General features: G+C 36.2%; 1 protein-coding gene, 1 non-coding gene and 1 pseudogene across 4 annotated transcripts in view; 1 reads left to right on the top strand and 2 right to left on the bottom strand.

The window, feature by feature from the left end:
* Spats2 (spermatogenesis associated serine rich 2) overlaps nt 1–23,914 on the bottom strand; it is a 108,502-nt gene that overhangs the window by 50,739 nt on the left and 33,849 nt on the right. The window contains exon 2 of one of the 3 annotated variants that reach the window (XM_046435962.2): nt 15,515–15,558. The exons of the other annotated variants lie outside the window; for them this stretch is intronic. The gene's annotated coding sequence lies outside the window, so the exon portion shown is untranslated. The remainder of the gene's footprint in view (nt 1–15,514; nt 15,559–23,914) is intronic. 3 annotated transcript variants of the gene reach the window in all.
* Nucleotides 731–3,353, top strand: LOC124087213 (histone deacetylase complex subunit SAP18-like; annotated as a pseudogene).
* On the bottom strand, nt 18,040–18,143 carry LOC124087484 (U6 spliceosomal RNA). The gene has a single exon (XR_006850076.1). It is a non-coding gene; the product is annotated as a U6 spliceosomal RNA (small nuclear RNA).

Raw genomic sequence — 23,914 nt, 5'->3', positions numbered from 1 at the left:
AAAAATACAAAAACACATTTACCATTCGAGTAATGTCTATGTGAAATTTCTAAGCAATGTCCACAGGTTTTATTTTTCTCTACTATTTTTTAAGTGCTCTATAAAGAATGTACATGTTGAAAAGCACTATTTTTCTCAAGAAAACAGTCTTTGAATCAGATCATATTAGTTTAGAAAGCATGTTTTATTTTTTTTTTTAATTTTTTTTAATAGTTGTAGATAGACAGAATGCCTTTATTTTATTTGTTTTATTTTTAATGTGGTGCTAAGGAATGAACCCAGTGCTTTACACATGCTAGGCAAGTGCTCTGCCGCTGAGCTACAGCCCCAGCCCATATTTTCTTTATCTTCTTTTGTATCTGCCTCAAATATTTCATCCTCATCACTACTTCACAAACTAAAATATTACCTTTTATCACTCCCTAAGATTTTACCACCTGATCTTCCTATCCAAATCAAGGGACTTTTCTCTTTCCCTAGAATTTAGCTTCTCAGGTTTCTCAGCTTAAATATAGCTGCAAGAAACTTGGGTGGTGCAAGTTGGGGAAAGTGCAAAACGATTTTAATATGGAAAATCAAAACATCAAAATGTGACTAGTTGGGCTGGGGATGGGCTCAAGCGGTAGTGCGCTCGCCTGGCATGCGTGCGGCCCGGTTCGATTCTCAGCACCACATACAAACAAAGATGTTGTGTCCGCGGAAAACATTAAAAAATTCTCTCTCGGTGCTCATGCTCACTGCAGGGGTCGGAGGTCGGGGTGAGCGTCTTGGGGGCCGAAGAAGAAAGATGGCGGTGGAATCGCGCGTAACCCAGGAGGAAATTAAGAAAGAGCAACAGAAGCCAATTGACCGCAAGAAGACATGCCCGCTGCTGTTGCGAGTCTTCACCACCAATAACGGCTGCCACCACCAAATGGATGAATTCTCCCGCGGAAACGTACCCTCCAGCAAGCTGCAGATCTATACTTGGATGGATGCAACTTTGAAAGAACTAACTAGTTTAGTAAAAGAAGTCTACCCAGAAGCTAGAAAGAAGGGAACACACTTCAATTTTGCGATTGTTTTTATGGATCTTAAAAGACCTGGCTATCGAGTTAAGGAGATTGGCAGCACCATGTCTGGCAGAAAGGGGACTGACTGACGATTCCATGACCTTGCAGTCCCAGAAGTTCCAGATAGGCGATTATTTGGACATAGCCATTACCCCTCCAAATCGAGCACCGCCTCCTTCAGGGTGTATGAGACCATATTAAATTTTATTTACTATCTCTCAAATTTATTTTTCAGCCAGTTATGTAAAATAAACTTACATACTCTTTCCTCCCCTGATTTTTGCCATTAAGCCTTTAAATTCTAAACAAATGTAATGCATCTATTTAGGAGTTAGATTTGGATATACTATGGGTATGGATATTAATAGAAAGTCTGTATGTTTCACGCCTCTGTAAAATATGAAGAAAAGTACTCTTAGCATTATGTGTACAACTGTTAAATATATATGTACAATCAGTCTGAATGTGAAAGTCAATGGAGGCATGGGAATAGGGTTTCATCTCTTATATGAAGTTTATACAAAGCAGTGCAGGCGGCTATTCCCAAAGGTGAAGAATAAAAATACTGAGATTAAGAAATTTAGCATGAGTTTGGGCTGTAGACTAGAGTATGCAGTTAGAAAAATGACCTATGACAATGAGGCAGCAGAGGCTTTTTGGAATGGTATGAGCTTCGACAAGTTGAAGGAATTATGTTGGAAGACATGGCCTGCCTTGGTTTGGGTGCTAAAGAATAGTGTTATGGTGAGGATTTATATGCTTTAAAATGGAGGCTAGGACATTTTGAAGGCAGGAGCCAATATCTTTAAGATCTGAAAAACTGAGAAAGGGACAAAAAAAGAACCTCTTACACATCCTGTGCTGGGGACTAGTGTATGATTTGAGAGGCATTATAACACAGTGATTAAGACCAATGTACAAAGCATTTAAATTCTGATTGTACCAGTAGCTCTGCAACCTTAGATGAATTACTTGAATCAAGTGTGTGTGGGGGGGTGGCTGGTGGTGGTTTTTAATGGAGACACTAGTCTATAGGGTTATGAAAAGTTAAAAAAAAAGACCTAGGATAGTGCTTGGTGGATTAGAAACAATAAATACTGGTTATTAGCCAAAAAAAAGAACTTAGTTAAAACTGGAAAATTATCTTAATGCATTGTTTGATTCTCATTTTGAAGTTTATGAACTAGATAACAATGTGTAGAAACCCTAATTATTTTTAGTCTGACAGTAGAAAATTGAAATCTCCAAATGATAAAAGTGCTAAAAATGTGCAAGTAGTCTCAGTAAAGTGAGTTTTATCTTGTGCATACAAAATAGTCATTTAAAATCTGATTCTGTCAAATTGGTGTCCCTGTTACAGTGAGTCCACAATTTCAGATGATTAGATCTTAGTGGTTCTTTGCTGTAGCTTACTCCAAACCCTTGGCTTATATATTCATTCAGACTACATGGACCTGAGTTACTAACCTTTTGGAGAATAACCATGATTATCTTCCTGTTTGTGGGGCATGAAAGGGGGGATGATTTACTATTTAGATCCAAAGGGTGGGAACCACATTAAGGACCTTCAGAAGCCAATTTTTTCATATGGTGTGATCTCTTATCTTACAAGGGCTCTCCTGTTAATTCATGTTATTTTCTCACTAGTTTTAAAATAAAGTGGTTTAGCTGGTTTGCCCAATTCTATTCTTTGTTGATTCCAACATGAAATTTTTCCTTTAAAGATTTCAGTCTTTTCGGGGCTAGGGATGTATGTGGCTCAGTGGTGGAGCACTTGCCTAGCAAGTGTGAGGCACTGGGTTCAATCCTTAGCATCACATAAAAAGAAGTAAATAAAGATATTGTGTCCATCTACAACTTAAAAATATTTTTAAAAATTCAGTTTTCTACCAAAAGCATAAAGTTCAAGAATATGCAGTGAGTTTGTTATTGGCTATACTAAGAATCAAGGCTTAGCCCTTGTTTTCCTTTGACTTTGCTAAAAAGGTATGGTTTTAAGTAGTAACTGAGCTATTTTCTCAGAAATAGAAGTGGTTACCATTACAGCATCTTTCTCAGTTCTTTAGTGTCTTTCCTAACTGCCGCAATTGCTTATAGGTTTTCAGAGTTGAAATTTTTCCTTTAGAACATGTGAATTACAGTACGCGACATTGCCCATGTCTTTTCGGTGTCTAAAACTGGAATGGTTATGCCCATGCTCATTGACTCAGGTAGTGTTTCAGAGATCAGTTGTGTGTGTGTGCATGCATGTGCATGTGAAGGGCAAGTATGAGTGGGGGGGAGAAAAAGCGATTAAACTGTTAGGCCACGTTGAAAAAATTTTAAACTCTTGTTATTCTTTAATAAAGAGCCAAACTCAGGCAAAAAAAAAAAAATTCTCTCTCTCTCTTTAAAAAAAAAAAGGGATTAGTCAATACTGGAGGAAGCTTCTCTAAGTTGTAAAAATATAAAATCTATTTTTCTTTATTACTAAACTTTTTTGGGGGGTGGGGGGTACCCCAACCCTTTATCAAGGGATTGAATTCAGGAGCACTCAACCACTGAGCCACATCCCCAGCCCTCTTTTGTATATATTTTAATATTTTTTAGTATTTATTTTTTAGTTGTAGTTGACATAATACCTTTATTTTACTTATTTATTTCTATGTGGTACTGGGGATCGAACCCAGGGCCTTACACGTGCTAGGTGAGCATTCTTCTGCTGAGCTACAACCCCAGGCCCCCTATTTTGTATTTTATTTAGAGACAGAGTCTCACTGAGTTTTTTAGCCCCTCACTTTCGCTGAGGCTGGCTTTGAACTATCGATCCTCCTGCCTCAGCCTCCCAAGCCACTGGGATTATAGGAATATGCCACCGCACTCAGCTTACTAAACATTTTTAAAATTTTTTAGTTGTAGATGAAAATAATTATACCATTTATTTACTTTTATATGGTGCTGAGGATCGAACCTATTGCCTCACATGTGCTAGGCAAATACTCTACCACTGAGCCACAACTCCAGCCCCCATATTACTAAACATTTTAAAGATCCTTCTCAAAAATTTCTGGGTATAGAAAGAATAATTAGGATCATTGAACTCATATAAACTAGAAAATAAACATTAAATACTGAACAAAAAGAAAGCAAATTGCAAAGTTAAAGAAAAACTGAAAAACACCACTGATTATAGATCTAATAAAAAGGTAGAAATGCTAAGCAACAGATGAAATAGAATGAATAGAATGAAAAAGAGCAGAAAAAAGAGATTAAAACAATTAGAAGATAACGTTAAAGCACCCACAAAAAATGATCCAATATAAGATAACTCAAATCTAATATAAGAACTCAAAAATTATGACTCAATAAAGGTAATGGAAGAGGATTCACAGACAATATGTAGGAAAATTCCTTGAAATAAAAAAGACCTGAATCCGTTTGCTCCCAATCACCTCCAGTTCATCAGAAGAAATGCTGTGTTCTACCTTTAAAACACACCCAGAACTAGACCACTTCTCACCTTCACTGCTACTACCCCTAAGTCACAATCATCACTCACCTGCACTACTGAATCAGAATGATAATAGCCTCCTAACTGGCATCCTGAGTCTTCTGCCACCTTTGGCTTCTATTTCACTATGGTGGCTTTTAAAATTATAAGACAGATTATAAGCAACTCTGCTGCTCAAGGCTCATTTCATTAAAATTAAAAGCCAAAGTCCTTAGAATGGCCTTAATGGTCTTATCAAATGTACCTCTCTGCCTCCATTTTCCCTTACCTTTTTGATCCCCTGTCCTACTACCCTTCCCTGAACTGAGATAATTCACTGAAGCCATACTAATCCCTTTATCATCCCTTTTATACTCTAGATATATTTATACCCTGGGGTCCTTAAAGCTTTCCCTCTTCCAGGAATACTGTTCCCCTAGATATTGACATGGAATATCTTCTTGTCTTCAAACTTTTTTCAAAAATTACTATCTCTATAGTTTTTCACAAGAAACCACTGAATCTGGGATAAGAACAATGGGAGTCTATGGTGTTGTTATCAGAGGATTTTGTAACACACACCATCAAGTCAGTAGGAAAGGTAGTTTCACCAAGGTGAGGAAAGTCATGAAACCCCCCCCCCACACACACACACACACAAAGCCTTCTGGTTTTCACAGTGCTGGGGATGGAACCCAGAACATCAGGTATGCTAAGCAAGCACTAAGCTGCATCCCCAGATCCCCGTTCAAATGATTTTTGACAAAGGCACCAAAAGCATTTCAGTGGGGAAAGAAGTCTTTTAAACTAGATGTCTTAATGAATAAAAATGAACTTAGACCTTTACCTTAATCCATATACAAAATTTGGCTCAAAATGGATCATAAACCCAACTGTAATATTCCTAGAAAATGCACTGGAAAAAAAACAACATCATCAACAACAAACTTCAACACAACCATATAATCAATAAAATGAAAAAAAAATGGAAAAACTGGAGTTGTTAAAAATTTTAAGACTTCTCATACTTTAAAATGTGCATTATAACATATAAGAATTACCTCAAAATTACCTCAATTTGCAAAACAATTTTATATTTATTTATAAGATAAAGAATTACCTCAAAATGAAAACAAATGAAAGACTCTCAAAGAGTTATTTGCATACCCATGTTCATTATACATTAGTCACAATAACCAAATGGTGGAAGCAATCTAAATGTCTACTGACAGATGATGGATAAATAAAATGTGGTACATACACATAATAAAATATTATTCAACTTTTTTTTTTTTTTTGGTACCAGAAGTTGAACCCAGAGGTATTTAACTACTAAGCCACAGTCTCAGTCCTTTTAATTTTGAGACAGGATCTCACTAGGTTGCTGAGGCTGGCTTTGAACTAGAGACCCTCCTGCCTCAGCCTCCCAAGTTGCTGAGATTACACACACACACACCACCACATCCAGCCATTCAACCTTTTTGGGGAGTACTGGGGACTGAACTCAGAGGCACTTAACCACTGAACCACATCTCCAGCCTTATTTTGTGTTTTATTTAAGACAGGGTCTCACTGAGTTGCTTAGGCCCTTGCTTTTGCTAAGGTTGGCTTTGAACTTGCGATCCTCCTGGCTCAGTATCCTGAGCGTGCACCATGGCACTCAGTCCATTAGCCCTTTAAAGAAAAGAAATTCTGGTCTGGGGCTGTAGCTCAGTGGCAGAGCACTTGCCTAGTGTGTGTGAGGCACTGGGTTCTATCCTTAGCACCACATAAAAAACTAAATAAATAAAGGCATGCTATCCATCTACAACTACTAATTTAAAAAAAAAAAGAAAAGAAATTCTATGTACGTTACAAGATAGTTAAATTTAAAGGACATTATAAGAAGTTAAATAAGCCATTCACAGAAAAACAAACGCTCTAAGATTCTACTTACATGAGATTTGACTAATCCAGTCAAATTCATAAAAACAAAAAGTAGAATCAAATGGTAGTGGCTGGGGGTTGACAGAAAAGGGAGAATTATTGCTTAATGAGTTTCAGTTTTGCAAGATAAAAGAACTCTGGACATGAAAGGTGGTGACAGCTGCATAACAATATAACTGTGCATCAATATAACTGAACTATACATCTAAAAATAGTTAAGATGGCAAAATAAAATTTTTTAAATAGATAGTATTATTATGTCTCATTCAGCCTGGTCCAAAACTCCTAGGCTCAGATGATTCTCCTGCTTCAACCTCCTGAGTATCTGGGACTATAGGGGAATGCTACCACATCTGGCCTAGATGGTAAATTTATATCATGTGTATTTAACCACAATTTTTAAATTTCCTAATCATCTTAAAATTAATCAAAGACCCAAATGTAAAAGCTAAAACTATATAAAATGCTTAGAAAAAAAAAGGGGGGACAAATCTTTATACCATTGATGAAGCAATAGTTCATTAGATATACCTAAAATACAAGCAACAAAAGAAAAAATAGATTAATTGGATTTCATCAAAATTAAAGCCAACCCTTTAGCTGGGCACAGTGGCACACACCTATAATCCCAGTGGCTCAGAAGGCTGAGACAGGAGGATCAAGAGTTCAAAGCCAGCCTCAGCCAATGGCAAGGCACTAAGCAACTCAGTGAGACCCTGTCTCTAAATAAAATACAAAATAGGGCTGGGGATGTGGCTCAGTGGCCAAGTGCCCCTGAGTTCAATCCCTGGTACTCACCACCACCACCCAAAAATTAAAAACTTCTGTGCATCAAAGGACAGCATCAAGAAGGTAAAAAGAGGCTGGGTGTGGAGGTACACACCTGTAATCTCAGCGGCTCAGGAGGCTGAGGCACGAGGATTGTGAGTTCAAAGCCAGCCTCACCAACTTAGTGAAGTCCTAAACAACTCAGCAAGACCCTGTCACTAAATAAAATACATAAAAGGTCAGGGGATGTGGCTTAGTGGCTAAGCAACCCTGGGTTCAATCCCTGGTACAAAGAAAAAAAAGTTTAAAAAAAAGCCAACAGAAGAGAGGGAGAAAAATATATGAAAATCATACATTAGATAAGGAACTTGTATCCAGAATATATACAATATACAAAATACTCTTAGGATTCAAGATTAAAAACACAAATAGGGAAATGTAGCTCAGTGGTAGTGTTTGCATGAGGCCCTGGGTTCAATCCCCATATCACCAAAACATAAATATAACAAATAAAATGAAAAAGACAAATCACCCAATTTTAAAGATTAGACAGTGAAATGTATAAATGGCCAATAGATACCTGAAAAGATGCTTGATAAATTAGTCATTAGGGAAATGCAAATCAAAACCAAAATAGGATACCACTTTAAACCTACAAGGATAGCTATAATTTTAATTCTATAAATAAGCAACAAAAAATAACAAGTTATGTTTAGTCAAAGTTGTCCTCACTAAATAAAATATATAAAAGGTCAAGGGATGTGGCTTAAATAGTCACAAATTAAGTGACTATTATGCATATTTTTTCCAAATTTCAGTAATAGATCCCCAACAGCCAAAATAATCGTGAAAAAGAATGAAGGTAGAGGCCTCACATTTCCTGATTTCAAAACATATTATAAAACCATTGTTACCAAAACTAGTATTTATGGTATTAGCATAAATATAGATATCTAGACCAATGAAACAAAATAAAAAGCTTGGAAATAAATCGTTGTAAACATGGCCAAAAGATCTTCAACAGGGTACCAACACCATTTAATGGGGAAAGAATCATCTCTTCAACAAAAATAGTTCCAAGAAAACTGAACATATGCCTGAACTTGGACCCTACTCTAATCTATATATAAAAATTAATCTGAGGGCTGAGGTTGTAGCTCCATGGTAGAACTCTTGCCTAGCCTGTGTGAGGCCCTGAGTTTGATCCTTAGCACCACATAGAAAATAAATAAATAAAATAGTAAATAAATAAAATAAAGGTATTGTGTCCATCTACAATTAAAAAGAAACTAACTTGAGCTGGGATGGTGGACCATGCCTATAATCCCAGCAATTCAGGAAGTTGAGACAATGGATTGCAAGTTCAAGGCCAGCCTCAGCAATTTAGTGAGGCCCTAAGGAACTTAGTGAGACCCTATCGCAAAATAAAATATAAAAAAAAAAGGGCTGGGTATGTATCTCAGTAGTCAAGCACCCCTGGGTTCAATCCCCAGCACTAAAACAAAAAAAAAAAATAAGCAATTTTTAATTAATTAATTAAAATATAAATATAAAAAATGTGGCATTTATACACAATGGAATATTACTCAGCACAAAAAAAGAACAAAATCATGGCATCTGCAGGTAAATGGATGGCGTTGGAGAAGATAATGCTTAAGTTAGCCAATCCCCCCCCAAAAAAATTATATAAGGGGGTGACTCAAGTGGGGTAGGGAGGGAGAACATGGGAGGATTAGATTAATTCTAGATAGGGAAGATAAGTAGGAGGGAAAGGAAGGGGAAGGGGATTAGCAAGGATGGTGGAATGTAATGGTCATCATTATACAAAATACATGTATGAAGACTTGAATTTGGTGCCAATATACCTTATATACAAACAGAGATATGAAAAACTGTAGTATAGGGGCTGGGGTTGTGGCTTGGAGGTAGAGCGCTCGCCTACCATGTGTGAGACACTGGGTTCGATCCTCAGCACCATATAAAAATAAAATAAAGATTTAAAAAATTGTGGTATATGTATTAAGAATTATAATGCAAAAAAAAAGAGTATATGTATAATGGCATAAATTGGTGTGAACATACTTTACATACAAAGATAGGAAAAATTCTGCTCTATATGTGTAATAAGGCTTGTAATGCATTCCACTGTTGGTGTGTATTTAAAAATAAATAAATAATTTGAAAAATTTAAAAAAAAATTAAGCAATTAATTAATTAATTAAAATATAAATTAACATAGAGAACTGTGATGTAGAGTTCAGTAGTAAAACCCTTGCCCAGCATGCCTGAGGCCTTGGGCTCCTTTCCCAGTACTACAAAATGATGACGATGACGACGACGACGATGACGACGACGATAGACCAAACAGCCAAATATAAGACCTAAAACTGTAAAACTCCTAGAAGAAAATATAAGGGGAAAATCTCACGAAATTGGATTTGGCAATGATTTCTTGGATATGATACTAAAAGCACATGCAAACAAAACAAAAATAGATAAATGGGACTACTTCAAACTTAAAAACTATGTGTGTCAAAGGAAAAAATACAATGAAAAGACAATTAATTGAAGAAAATACTTGCAAATCATGTATCTGATAAAAGGTTAATATCCCGATTATATAAAGTACTCTTAAAACTCAACAACTACAACAAACCCCCAAGAAACCCATTTTAAAGTTCGTAAAGGACTTGAATAGATATTTCTCCAGAGAAGATATACTGATGACCAACAAGCATATAAAAAATACTCAATACCATAGTCATCAAAAGAATGCAAATTAAACCCACCATGAGATATCAGTTACCACCCATTAGAATGGCTGCTACAAGAAGGGGTGCTGGAGGTGTGGCTCAATGATAGAACACCTGCCTAGCATGTAGAAGGCCCTGGGATTGATACTCAGCACAAGAAAGAAAGAAAGAAAGAAAATTAATTAACCATAGGTAGGGAACTGATAGTGTAGCTCAGTGGGAGAGTGCATGCTTGGAATACACAAGGTCCTGGGTTCAATCACCAGCACTAAAAGAAAATAAGTGTGGGTGAAAATGTGGAAAAATGTAAAACTTGTGTTGTTGGGAATGTAAAAATGGTAGAACCACAGAACAATTTGGAATATTTTCAAGAAATTAAAAATAGAATTATCCTATGATCCAGCAATTCCACCTCTGGGTATACATATAGAAGAAATGAAAGCAGAATATCAAAAAGATATTTGCTCACATGGGTTCACTGTAGCATTATTCACAATAGCCAAGAGGTAGAAGCAACTCAATAACCATCAATGGACAAATGAAGAAACAAAATGTGGCATTTGCATACACTGGAATATTTTTCAGTCTTTAAAAAGAAATCCTGTCACATGCTATATCATGGATAAAATTTGAAGACATGAAGATAAGTTAAATGGGCTAGGGCTGGGTTCAGTGGTAGCACACTTGCCTGGCATGTGTGAGGCACTGGGTTCAATTCTCAGCACCATGTATAAATAAATTAAATAAAGGTCTATCAAAACTAAAAAAAACTTTAAAAAAACAAGATTATAAAAAAAAAATAAGTGAAATAAGTCAGCAACAAAAAAACAAATATTGCATGATTTTTCTTACATTAGGTATGTAAAATAGTAAAACTCATAAAAAATAGAAAACAGAATGACTGATACCAGGGGGTAGAGGTTAAAAATTAAATGGGATGCTATTTAGAGGGTGTAGGGTTTCAGTTTTGCAAGATAAAAACAGTGAGTATCTGTGGCACAACCATGTGAATCTATTAAAAACCCTACTGAACTATATATTTTAAAATGATTAAGATGATAAACTTAGTATTATGAAGTTCTACCACATTTAGAAAAATTTTAAAAAGTACTTAAAATATTTCCAAGAATATGTAGACTTGAAGGGGAATAAAAGAAAAAGGGATGAGAAATGTTAAATATGGATGAATTGGTATAAATCCATCATCACTAGTGGAAAATCAAACCAAAGCACATACTCTGATGAGGATTAGTACATCATATTATAGACTCAGTGCAACTGAATGAATAAGTGATAGTTCTGGAGGGAAACTACCTAGGTTTCCACTCCAGTTCCACCATTTCCTGGCAACTGACTTAAAGCAAGATACCTAGCTTCTATGTCTCAGTTTCTTCATCTATAAAATGCAACTAGTGCTAGCATCTTCCTCACAGGGTTATTACATGATTAAATGAGTTCATACAGATGTAGCACATAGAACAACGTGTGACACATATTGACAATCACTCAATAAACACTGGCTGATATTAACTGTAATTAAAGATTATTCTATAAAACTAAAAGGTTCCAGAATTACAAAAAAATACTACCAAGACCATGTGTTACTAGGAATACTTCATAATTATAAGTACTGTCAGAGCTTTAGAATGCCAATTCCATTTATTTAAATGATATACTATCATCTAAATCAAAATGCTCTGAAGTACTCTAAGGAAAAAGAAGGTATAATTTTCCAGCATTGGAGTGCATGAACTTTTCACATTGGCAAGTATAAGGACCTGACATACTAACAAAGACCTAACTGGGTTGTACACAAAGGTATTTCTGGTTATTTTAAATTTAAAATACAGAGTGTTACAAAATCTACCTATCAATAGAATCAGAGGACAAGGGAGAATAAAGAGGGTAGAAAATGAAAGCAAAATAAATCTTCATTTTCCAAAAAAGGAATGTCTAAAATTGAAAAGATTAAGATATCAGTATAATCATTTTATTCAGAAATATGAAAGCTAATATCAAAAGAAACACTATGTGACCCATAGAAACTAGCCGGAATAGGAAGTTGGGGAGGTAGGGCAGGAGGCAAGAACTGCCCCCCTTCCTTTAAGTTGTAGATGGACATAATACCTTTATTTATTTATTTTTATGTGGTGCTGAGGACTGAACCCAGTGCCTCCAGGCAAGTGCTCTACCACTAAGCTACAACCCCAAATCTAAAAAGGACTACTTTTTATTGATATTATAAGCCCTGAAATACTACTTGATTTTTTTTAATTCCTTTTTTTTTTTTAGTATTATAGCCGGGTACAGTGATGTACACCTATAATTCCAGCAACTCAGGAGACTGAAGCAGGAGGAACTCAAGTTCAAGGTTAACTTAGGCAACTTAGCAAGAATCTATCTCAAAATAAAAGATAAAAAGGGCTGAGAATGTTGTTCAGTGGTAGAGTGCTCCTGGGTTCAATTCCCAGAATAGCAAAAATAATTAAATCTAACCTATTTTATGCAAATTGAGACCACTAAAATACCTTTTCCCCCTCTTCAGAATGGCAAATATCCAAAATGATGATCATATACACTGGTAATAAGGCTATAGAAAAAGATCCTCTCATATCTAAGCAAGAATGTAAAATTAAAAAAAAATTTATATGGAGGGTTTCATTGTATTGTCCAGGCTGGTCTCAAACTTTAGGGGTCCTGTGATTCTCCTGTCTCAGCCCCCTGAGTAGCTGGGACAACAGGTACACATGACCCTGCAAATAACAAGAATGTAAATTTGTGAAATACATGTGGGACAACTAGAATGAAGTTATCAAAATTAAAAATGTATATATTGCTAAGCATAGTGGTGCATGCCTGTAATCCCAGAGGCTAAGAAGGCTGAGGCAAGAGGATGGAGAGTTCAAAACCATCCTCAGCAACTTAGGAAGGCCCTAAGCAACTCAGCAAGACCCTTCTCAAAATAAAACATAAAAAGGGCTGGGGATGTAGCTTGGTGGTTAAACACCCCTGAGTTCAGTTCCCAATATTTAAAAAAAAAAAAGTATATATTAATTGACTCAGTAAGGCAATTTTTAGGAATTTACCTTACAAGCATATTTGCAAATGAGTGAACCAATCTGTGTAATATTATTTATAAGAGCAAAAGATAATAATTGTCCATCAATAAAACACTAGTTTAATAAGTTACAATTTATCTAAACAATGAGACTGTCACAGTATGGATCTGCAATATACCCCCAAAGGCCCATGTATTCAAGGCTTGGTCCTCGGCCTTACACTACTGGGAGATGGAATCTTTAAGAAGTGGGGCCTAGTGGAAGGAAGTTAGGTTATTAGGGGGTATGCCCTTGAGGGTTATACTGGGTCCTGGCCACTTTCTGTCTCTCTGGTTCTCAGCTACCATGAGGTGAGGAGCTTTCCTCTGCCACATGTTACTACCATTCTGTACTGTGCCACCGAGTGTCTCAAAAGCAATGAAGCCAACTGAATATGGGCTGCAACTGTGAGCAAAAATAAATCTTCCCTTTTTATACACTGATTGTCTCAGGTTTCTGTCATAGTAACGGAAAGCAGATAATATGCAAATATTTTTAAAAAGAGAAGTTCTTTAAATATTGAAATAGTAAGATAATATTGTTAAGTGAACATAATAAAGGGAAAAATGTTTTTGCATTGGCCTGCACATACATAAATATTAGAAGGAATCAAAAACTAGTATAGTACTGATTTGGGGGGGAATGGAAACTGAAAGAATAGGAAACTAGAGGAAGAAGGACTTTGAGTCAATCTTTTTAGATTTTGACACTGGACCTGCCTCAGCCTCCCGAGTCAGGTGTGAACCACCATGCATGGCTTAACACCTTTTTAAAAAAGATCCTTGCCTAGTAAATTAAATCGAAGCTGAAAGCTCTCATTTTAACTTAAAAATAATCATTTCAAATCAGAAATTAATCAATGGGTCCAAGAAATGAGTCAATAAGAACTAATAAACACTAACATACTACAACTGCATTATTAACTGAAAAAAAAAAAAAAAAGGAAGTTCCAAATAAGAGTATTTTTTTCTTTCTCTCTGTGTGTGGAGAGGGCGGGGACTGATCACAGGAATGCTCTACCACTGAGTTACATCTCTGGTCCTTTTTATTTTTTGAGACAGGGTCTTACTAAGTTGGAGGCCTCAAACTTCTAATCCTCCAGCCTCAGTCTCCTGAGTAGCTAGGATTACAGGTATGTGGCACCATACCTGGCTTATTTTCTCATTTTGGTTGTGCGAAATTTGCCAGGAGTTCCAATTCCATAATATCATCAATTTGCCAATAAATACCATTCTCATTAGATTTATAGAGGAAAAAGGAGAAGGACCCAAATTAAAGCATTAATATATTCTAAAAAGGAATTAGAACCAAAAAAGGTAATTTCCCAAGGTTAAAAGGGTAAATGTGAGTCCTTTCTATAAGTCTGCTTTTACAAGGGCACTATTTTTCTACTCTAATCTAAAAACTCTCCCATAATTATAAGACCTGATTACCATAAATATTATTTTGGGGAATGAAGTTTCCATTTAGAAAAACTAATAAATTCTTTCTCTTTTTAAAAAACTCCAAGTTAGAACAACAAAGAATTGGAAACTGTAACAACATAGAATTTCTAGAAATCTAAAATACATTCTAAGTAGAAAACCAGAAACCACATAATACTACTCTTCTTTTCTGCTATTAAAAGACACAAGCTCCTCATCTTGCTTAGCATTAGTCAGCAGCAGCAGCTGTATGTGTGGGAGCAGGGAGAGCTGAAACGGAGCAGAGTGGGAATAGTGGGAATATATATCTGTTTGTCTCCTCCTACTTCACAGCTAGAGTGTGTGTGTGTGTGTGTGTGTGTGTGTATGTATCTCAGGTGGCTGTAACCCAAGTGCAACAAGCCAAATCATCCTCAGCTCTATTATTTTTCAGTAACTGATTTAAACAATGCCCATCATTGCATCCCCATCCACTATACACATGTATAAATGCCATTTCTCCTATCTTCCTTAAGCCCAAATGAGCAAGCCCCTTAAGGGAATCAAGGTAGTTACTATGCAAAAAATAAGAGCAACTTTATTTACTGACTCTTATTCCATGCACACAGAAAAAGTACCTCCTAATTCCTGTTAATTTAAAAAATTAACTTATCAAATAATAAATATTTAATGTGAATCTATTATGTGCCAATATATGTAATTTACAAATTACAAAAGACAGAATATTAATCAGGCCTTTTTTAAAAATGAAGAAATTCTGACACATGCTATAACAGAGATGAACATTAGGGATATTATACTAAGTGAAATAAATCAGTCACAAAGAGACAAATATTGTATAACTTTACATATGTAAGGCACCTAGACAGAAAATAGAATGGTAGCTGTCACAGGAGGGAAATGGAAGATATAGTTTAATGTGTGCAAATTCAGTTTGGGAGTACGAAAAAAGTTGTAGAGATGAAAGTGGTGGCGGTTGCATAACAATGTAAATGTGCTTAATGCTACTGAACTGTACACTTACAAATGGTGGGCTGGAGATAAAGCTCCATGGTAAGAGTGCTTGTTCTGGGTTTCACCATCATCACCAGGAGGCAAAAAAAAAAATAGAGAGAGAGTGGTGAATTTCATGTTATGTGTATTCTACCACCCCCACCACCACAACAACAAAACTGTTAATAAAATTTTGAAAATTTAGTCAGGGGTAGTGGTGCACACCTTTAATCCCAGTGACTAGGGAGGCTGAGACAGGAGGCTCACGCGTTCAAGGCCACCCTGGACAACTTAGTGAGACCCTGTCTCAAAATAAAAATTGTTTTAAAAGGCAGGTGGTATAACTCAGTGATTGAGCACCCCTGGGTTAAATCCCCAGTGCCACACACACACAAAACTAAGAAAGAAATAGGTGATTTCTTGACCAGCTAGAAATAATAATCAAGGAAGAAAAACAAAAAATCTAAATAGACCTATTTCTCCAAAAGAAATTAGGGTCACAGTTTAAAATAAAATTTCTAATAATGAAAAGGAACTCATTTCTTATCTACTGCTGATAGGAATGTAAACTAAACTTCTTTGAAATACAGTGTTACTTTGTAAAACACAACACTTACTAATCCTATAACCCACAGGATTTATATTTATATTCCTAAATACCAAGAGAAATTTTTGGTCATAGTACACCAGAAAACAGGTAGTATTCAAAACAGTAAGAAAGTAAAAACAGGAGCTGGGGATGTGGCTCAAGTGGTAGCACGCTCACCTAGCATGCGTGAGTCACTGGGTTTCTCGGCACCACATAAAATAAAATAAAAATATTGTGTCCACCTAAAAAAACTAAAAAATAAATATTAAAAAAAAAGAAAGTAAAAACAACCCAAATGTCATCAACAAAACAATGAATAGATGATGATAAAGTATTAGTAAGACTCTGTCTTAAAATAAAAAGGGCTAGGAATATAGCTCAGTAGTAGAACACCTCTGGGTTTAATCCCTAATACCCCTGTCCAGCCCCTAATCCTCCACAAAAAAAGAATATGCTAGCCAGGCTAGGTGGCATGTGCTAATGGTCCAACTACTCAGGAAGTAGTACTCTTTTTTAGACGAGATCGGGCGCATTCAGGGTGGTATGGCCGTAGATGCTTTTTTAAAAAAGATCTTGCATTTTACTTATATATATTACATATCAAATAAAGTTTATGAAAAAAGAACCTAAAGGTATCTGTTGGGAAAAGTATAAACAGCAGCCATACCCCAGAGAAAAAACCCCAACATGGCGCCTAAGCACCTCTTCTTCCTACCTTCTTTTCTGCAGTGGTGCGAAAAGTTCCCGCCCGTGTGAACTCTCCCGCCGGCGCCAATTTCAAATCTCGCTGGCGGGGAACCTTAGCCCCAATGAGAACTAATTCCTGGGCTCCGGAGCTGATATCTGAAAGAACTTGCCAATAAACGGGTTGCCTGCCATTTATCTAAACCCTACCATCTCCCCCTTAGTTCTATATAAGCACACTGCTTTTTGCAATAAAATTGGAAGTCTCCCGGGGAAGTGTCTTTGCGTGGGGAATTCTTTCAGTATCCTTTTACCTCTTACTACTCTGGAAGCTAAGGCAGGAGGTCACTTAAGTTCAATAGTTCAAGGCCAGCCTGAACAATATAGCAAGACACCACCTAAAACAACAAAAGAATATGCCTCTGGGACCATATGAATTCCTCTCATTGACCAAAATGGCAGCATGTTTACCACATTCCAGCATGTGTGGTTAATGTAACAGAGCCTGAGAAGAAAATGATTGCTGAACCACCACATGGGGCTTAAGAACACAGGTCTGAGTATCATTAAACTAGAAAAATAATGGACCAGGTCCTCTTGATATAAAAAAAAAAAATGCTTTTGTTACTAAATTTGCCTTGAAAATAAATTTTCTCTAAAACATACATTTAAAATTTCTTCCCAGAATCTGACACAAACCATGGGTTTCTCAAAAATACAACAAAATGCATTCTATATTCAAGCATCTGTTTATACTGGAGTATGACAGTTTCTTACAAGATATCTTTAAAAGCATAAGAAAGCTCTTAACTGATAAGTACTATAAGAAAGCTTTTCATTTCATTCATTATTCAACTAATATTCACTGAATATTTTCAATATTTACAACTTGTGAGAGCTTGTGTAGGAGGGTATTCTTTCAGTTTCAGGGAAGCAGAGGTTATATGAGAGGTTTAATATGAGAGCAGGTGGTGAAAAAGTGGAAACCAAGACCCTAACTATTCAACTAGTATGAAGTATGACAATAAAGGAAATCAAAGAAATGGGTATTAGCTAGAGTGCTAGTAAGACTAAACAAAAGTGTCCCTCCCCCCAAAAATGGGAAGACTTCATAAAAAAGATCAAACATACTACAGATAAGGCAGAAGCAAGACAGAAAATGTAATCACAGATAAAATGAATCTCATATTCAATGTCAATCTTTTTTTTTTTTTGCATTTTTTCACATTTTTATTGGTGCATTTTAGTTGTATATGGTAGGATTTATTGTTACATACTCATACAAAAACACAGAATGCTTCATTAATTTGCATATCATCCTTGTGCAAGGGCCATGCTAATCTTCTCTGTATTATTCCAATTTTAGGATATGTGCTGCCAAAGATGCCATAATCTTTGTAATGCCTGATATATGCCAGGAAACTGTACTAAGCATTTCCACATATATTATCATATCTAATTCTCACAACAGCCCTGTGAGGTAAGATAAACATACTTCAGAAACAAAGAATGAAAAGAGAAACAAGCCAGGCATGATGGAGTGCACCTGTAACTCCAGCAACTTAGGAGGCTAAAGCAAGAGGATCTCAAGTTGGAGGCTAGCCTCAGCAACTTAATGAAACCTTGTCTCAAAAATTAAAAAAAAAGGGCTGGGGTTATCGCTCAGTGGTGAAAGGCCCCTGGATTCAATCCCCAGTATCAAAAAAAGAAAAAGAGAAATAAAAATCATACCAAATGACATTGATTCAGTAATAGAAAAAGGAGGAGAAAAGAGCAAGGTGGCTTTGAAAAGGGCTTTATAGGAGATAAGAAACTAGCATTTATTGTCTACAATGCACAGGCAACCTAATATCCTTTAGGAATGTGATTCTATGAAGTACTTACTATTCATTTAATGGAAGAACTTGCTTGATATGGTTTATGTGGGTAGCTCAGCAGGCTGAGGTAGGAGGATTTCAAGTTTGAAATTGCCAGCCTTGGCAACTTATCTTCAAAATAAAAAATAAAAAGGGCTGGGGATGAAGCTCAGTGGTAGAGTGCCTCTGGGTTCGATCCCCATACTCCCGCTGCCCAAAAAAAAGAAGACCTTGAGGTTGTGGGAATTTTCCAAGATCAAACAGCTAATAATTGGTGAGGTAGTGATTCAAGCCTAGGTCTATGAGACTACAAATTTTATTCCTTTCCACTACATTACACTGCCTCTTTAACATCAAGAATAAAAAGATTGGGCTGGGATTGTGGCTCTACGGTAGAGCGCTCACCTAGCATGTGCGGGGCCCTGGGTTCGATCCTCAGCACCACATAAAACAAATAAGTAAAATAAAGACTGTGTCCAACTACAACTAAAAAATAAATATTTAAAAAAAAGAATAAAAAGATCATGAAGATCCAGTTAAAAAAAAAAATGAAATAAGTAATGCCAACTCAGTGCCTTCTCTGCATTCAACCACCCAGGTAAAAAGCATTTACCATTGGGGAGTTACTAAAGTTGCAAGAAATTAATTTGTACATATAAGAACTAAGAAAGGGCAATTATTCAAACAATAATTGAATATCTTTACTAATTGAATATCTGCAAAATATTACACACTGGATGGTCTAGTAAGACTTCCTACCTAGCCATTTGAAGATACAGTTTGGGTATCTGTAAACAGTCCAAAATTCAACACTAATCTAAGGAAATATTTAATGTTAAAGTATCAGAAAATATCCACCCAAGAATAACTTTTAGTTTTCAAAACTGACTTTATTTACTAAGAGTAAAAGGCCTCAAAATTAACACATACTGAATTAAAACTTTTTAAAACCCAGGATACCCATTTATATTTTGTACTTTTATAATATAGGGTAAATACATAATGAAAAAATATAAAATGGAGCAGAAAGATCACTGGGCACTGTCTCATGAACAGAAGCTTTAACATTTCAGAAATGCCTAGAATCTTTTGTCTGAACTACTTTTGTTAACTACAACCACCAATAAAATAGATGGTATATTTTCATATTAGACAAGATCTACATTTGACAAACATTTTTTCTAATCTAAGATTCCTACCAGTCCACATCTGTATAATCATGAAACTACATTTGCTGTTTTCAAAATAATAGCTTGTTTTCTACTGGTATATGTCAAATGAAAGGACAGAATGATATTTTTTAACGAACTTGATTAAAATATGTATACACAAGGCTGGGGCTAGGGCTCAGCGATAGAGCGATCGCCTAGCATGTGCGAGGCCCTGGGTTCGATCCTCAGCACCACATAAAAATAAGTAAATAAAATAAAGGTATTTAAATAAATAAATAAATAAAATAAAGGTATTTTAAAAAAATGTATACACAGTTTAAAGAATCCCAAACCAGGGGCTGGGGTTGTGGCTCAGCAGTACAGTGCTCGCCTAGCATGTGCGAGGCACTGGGTTCGATCCTCAGCACCACATAAAAATAAATAAATAAAGTAAAGGCATTGTGTCCAACCAGAAATTAAAAAAGAAAGAAAGAAAAGAATCCCAAATCAGCTATTAATACATGAACCAACCATCAAATCAACAACATATTTTAAATTCATTAATACAGAAAGGAAAGGGTAAATCAATGCTCAGACCTCTGGCTTTCTAAGGCCCAAATTAAAAATATCTTTAATACCACTAATCTCCATGGAATTACTGGCTTCAGAAAGCAGCTTTTTACTTCAAGCAGGATCAAACTAATCCCCTGACACTCCCAGGAAAGTAGTAAAATCAAGTTGTTCCAAAAATCTTTACACTTGGCATTCATTCAGATCCTTCTAACCCACCCTCAGGCTTGTAAAATGTCAGGAAAATATTGCTCTAGCAAGTAATTATTTTATCCAAAAATGAACAGAGCAATTTAGACAGAAATTTGTATCCATGCCATTCATAAATCCATTCTACTATACTTCTTAAAATTAATGCATAATGCATGCAACATATCATGCATTAAACATCCTAAAAGATAAATTTTCATGTAGCTGAAGTAAGTAATACCAACAGATTTTAAAACTATGAGAAGTTCTCCCCACTCTACTAGGCCTTCCAAACCACTCAGGAATATTTCTGGTGGTAATCTGTCAAATGGAGAGGGAAAAAAGAATGGAGATAAAAACAAATCAACTGAATATTATGGAAGGCTTATCCCAAAACTTTCAAACTGCAAATGAGTTTAACAAACTGTAATAAGAAGTCTTCACCATTTTAAGTATTTCAAAATAGGTATGTGTTATCTTCCTTTCTGGAGGAAAACTTTCATTTTTGACTCTTCTAATGGTCCTCATACTGCCAAAAAGTAGCAGGTGTTTGTTTAGGATTCTATCAAAACTTTCTCAAAATATTTTTCAAATACCAAATAAAAAATAACTGGGTCAGGGTTGGGGTTGTGGCTCAGTGGTAAAGTGTTTGCCTAGCATGTATGAGGCCCTGGGTTCAATTCTCAGCACAGCATATAAATAAATAAAATAAAGATCCATCAATAGCTAAAAAGTACATTTTAAAAAAAAAAACTGAGTCACTTAAAATAAAAAAGTTAAGGACAGGTGTGGTGGCGCACACCTGTAATCCCAATGGCTCAGGCAGAAAGATGTCAAGTTCAAAGTCAACCCCAGCAACTTAGGGAAGCCTTAAGCAACTTATGAGACCCTATCTCTAAATATTTTTTTAAAAGGGCTGGGGATGTGGCTCGGTGATTACGCACCCCTGGGTTCAATCCCTGGTATTAAAAAAAAAAAAATTAAATAGGACTTTCTCTCTACCCCAAATTTAACAAAGTATAGATCTGAATACTACCAAGAAAAACAAAAGGGGAAAATGATTAAATATAGGTGATTCTTCTTCCCAGTAGACAGGCAGTGACTAACAGCAACTTTCTAGTCACTAAGCTATCATCTTTTTCTCAGTTCACAGAGAATTTGGGTTGAATTTCTCATGAAGTTCAAATACAGAAACAAGGATAAAGAAAAAGAAAATGGAGTAGAAAGAATACAAAACACAAAAGCCTCATAAAATACCCCAACTTTTCTGAGTATCTTCAGATCACCATATAAGGCAACAGAGCAGTTCCAGAGACCATTCCTTAATGCTATTCAAAGTTTCCTATAAGACATTTGACTAGCTGCTCTATAATACCCAGATTTGAAATTAGTTCCATCACCTATTCCTTTTTCAAAATTTCCCTTAGGAGTATCCATACAGGAATTAAGAAAGCTAGCTAATGTGATTCAGCTGGAAAGTGTGAATCACAAGCAAGGACATGTACTCTTCCGGTCTTGCAAAGACGTTACTTATTGGATTCAAGCAATTCTCTAAATGGTAGATTTTTTTTTTTTTTTAACAAAGTTTCGGTGATTATGTTTTGTTTGTTTCTTTCTTTCTGGTACTTGGGAAGGACTAAACCCAGGGCCTCACACATACTAGATAAGCAATCTACCAATGAGCTACATCTGCAGCCCTTTTTAAAATTTTTATTTAAAGATAAAATAAAGTTGCCCAGGTTGGCCTCAAACTTAGGATCATCCTTCCTCAGGATGATAAATAACATACTGATCCGGCTCTTTGTTTGTGGTTGTTTTTGTTTTCTTTTTTAAGATAGAAAGAACTGGGGTACTGGAATGTGCCATGGTGATCAGTTGTTTCTTTTTATTTCCTCTTTTGGGACAGAAGGACCACTGTGCCTGCTCTCATACAAAAGGAAAAAGAATAGCAGTTCAAAGCTTCCAGGTTCTGTGTCTACTGAAGAGGTACTTGTTACCATGAAGTCTCCTTCCATAACTCTTGAATATTAAAAAAAAAAAGGGGGGTAATCTTTTACCTCCCTGCCCAGTGAAAAGAGAAGAAAAGGCCTGACCTATTATATTATAGGCTCCAAAACCTAATAAGTATATATGTGGGGTATTTTGTGTTTTAAAACATTTGCAAATTCTTTGGCCCTTCTATCAGAAGGTAGAGTCTAATTCTTCCCCCTTTGAAGAGAGTGCAACAGAAGGCACATTAAGCTACCTTTCCAGGTAGGTTATTGTATATTCTCTCAGGCACCTCTGCAAGGTGCTTTCTCAGGCAACTCTGGAGTTCTGTGTCATCACGTAAGATACCTGTGAGACATATAAGATGCTCTGGGAGCAGTAGCTACCAGGTCTTCTCAGCCTAGCCATCTTATATGTGAAGGAATTGTCCTTTGAAATGATGGCTCCAGATCCAGATACCATCTATCTCCAAGTGCATAAGAAACCCGGAGAAATAATTCTGAATGATTCCAGTTCAGCAATCATCTGAACCTCCATGTGGAACCCTAAGAAAGAACCACCTAGTCAAGTCCAGCTAAATAGTGAAACCATACAAAGTAAAAGGGAATTTTTTTGTTTATACCACTAATATGAAATTATGTGTTTCGGGACAACAGATAATCAAAACAGATTTGGGCATAGGGAGTAACTGCTGCTCTAACAAAAAAATTAAAATGTTAGCCAGAAACAGTAGCTCATTCATGTAATCCCAGTGACTCGGGAAGCTGAGGCAGGAGGATCACAAGTTTAAGGCCAGTCTCAGCAATTTAGCAAGGCCCAAAGCAACTTAGGGACACCCTATCTCAGAATAAAAAATAAAAAGGGATGGGGCTGTGGTTTAGTGGCAGAGCGCTTGCCAAGTATACGTGAGGCACTGGGTTCCACCCTTAGCGTCACATTCAAAAATAAGCAAATAAAATAAAGGAATGCAGTTCATCTACAACTACCAAAAAAAAAAAAAAAGGCTTTTGGACCCCCAAACTTCTATGGGAAGGAAACAGAAAATTATCAAGCTGCCAAACAGAATACATTTTATAGAAAAGTTAAGAATTCAAAGAGCGGAACCAAGAGATATGGAGAATCACTTAGGCAGTACAGCTGAGCACTCTGGTAGTATTACAGAACTGGTAATAATATGCATCACTGGATTTCAGAATTGCTGCAGACCAGTGACTACTGTGAGTCTTCGTTTTTCTTTATTTCTAACTAGGAGTGTCTATAAGTAGTTAGCTTACATCTGTCCACTTTTGCCTATTGGGTGGGATGGGCAGGGGGTAGTGGATAACTTGCATCTTTAGTTCACAGGTCTTCAAAATGAAAGCAATGGTGAATAAGCCATGACCAAGCAGCCTGATCTACACCTG

Source organism: Marmota monax, unplaced genomic scaffold, assembly GCF_021218885.2.
Source record: "Marmota monax isolate L192 unplaced genomic scaffold, Marmota_monax_Labrador192_F-V1.1 WCK01_AAM20220418_F8-fsc00012, whole genome shotgun sequence".
Lineage (NCBI taxonomy): Eukaryota > Metazoa > Chordata > Mammalia > Rodentia > Sciuridae > Marmota > Marmota monax.
Note: the sequence above shows the minus strand (reverse complement) of the source record. Positions and strands in the feature narration are given on the sequence as shown.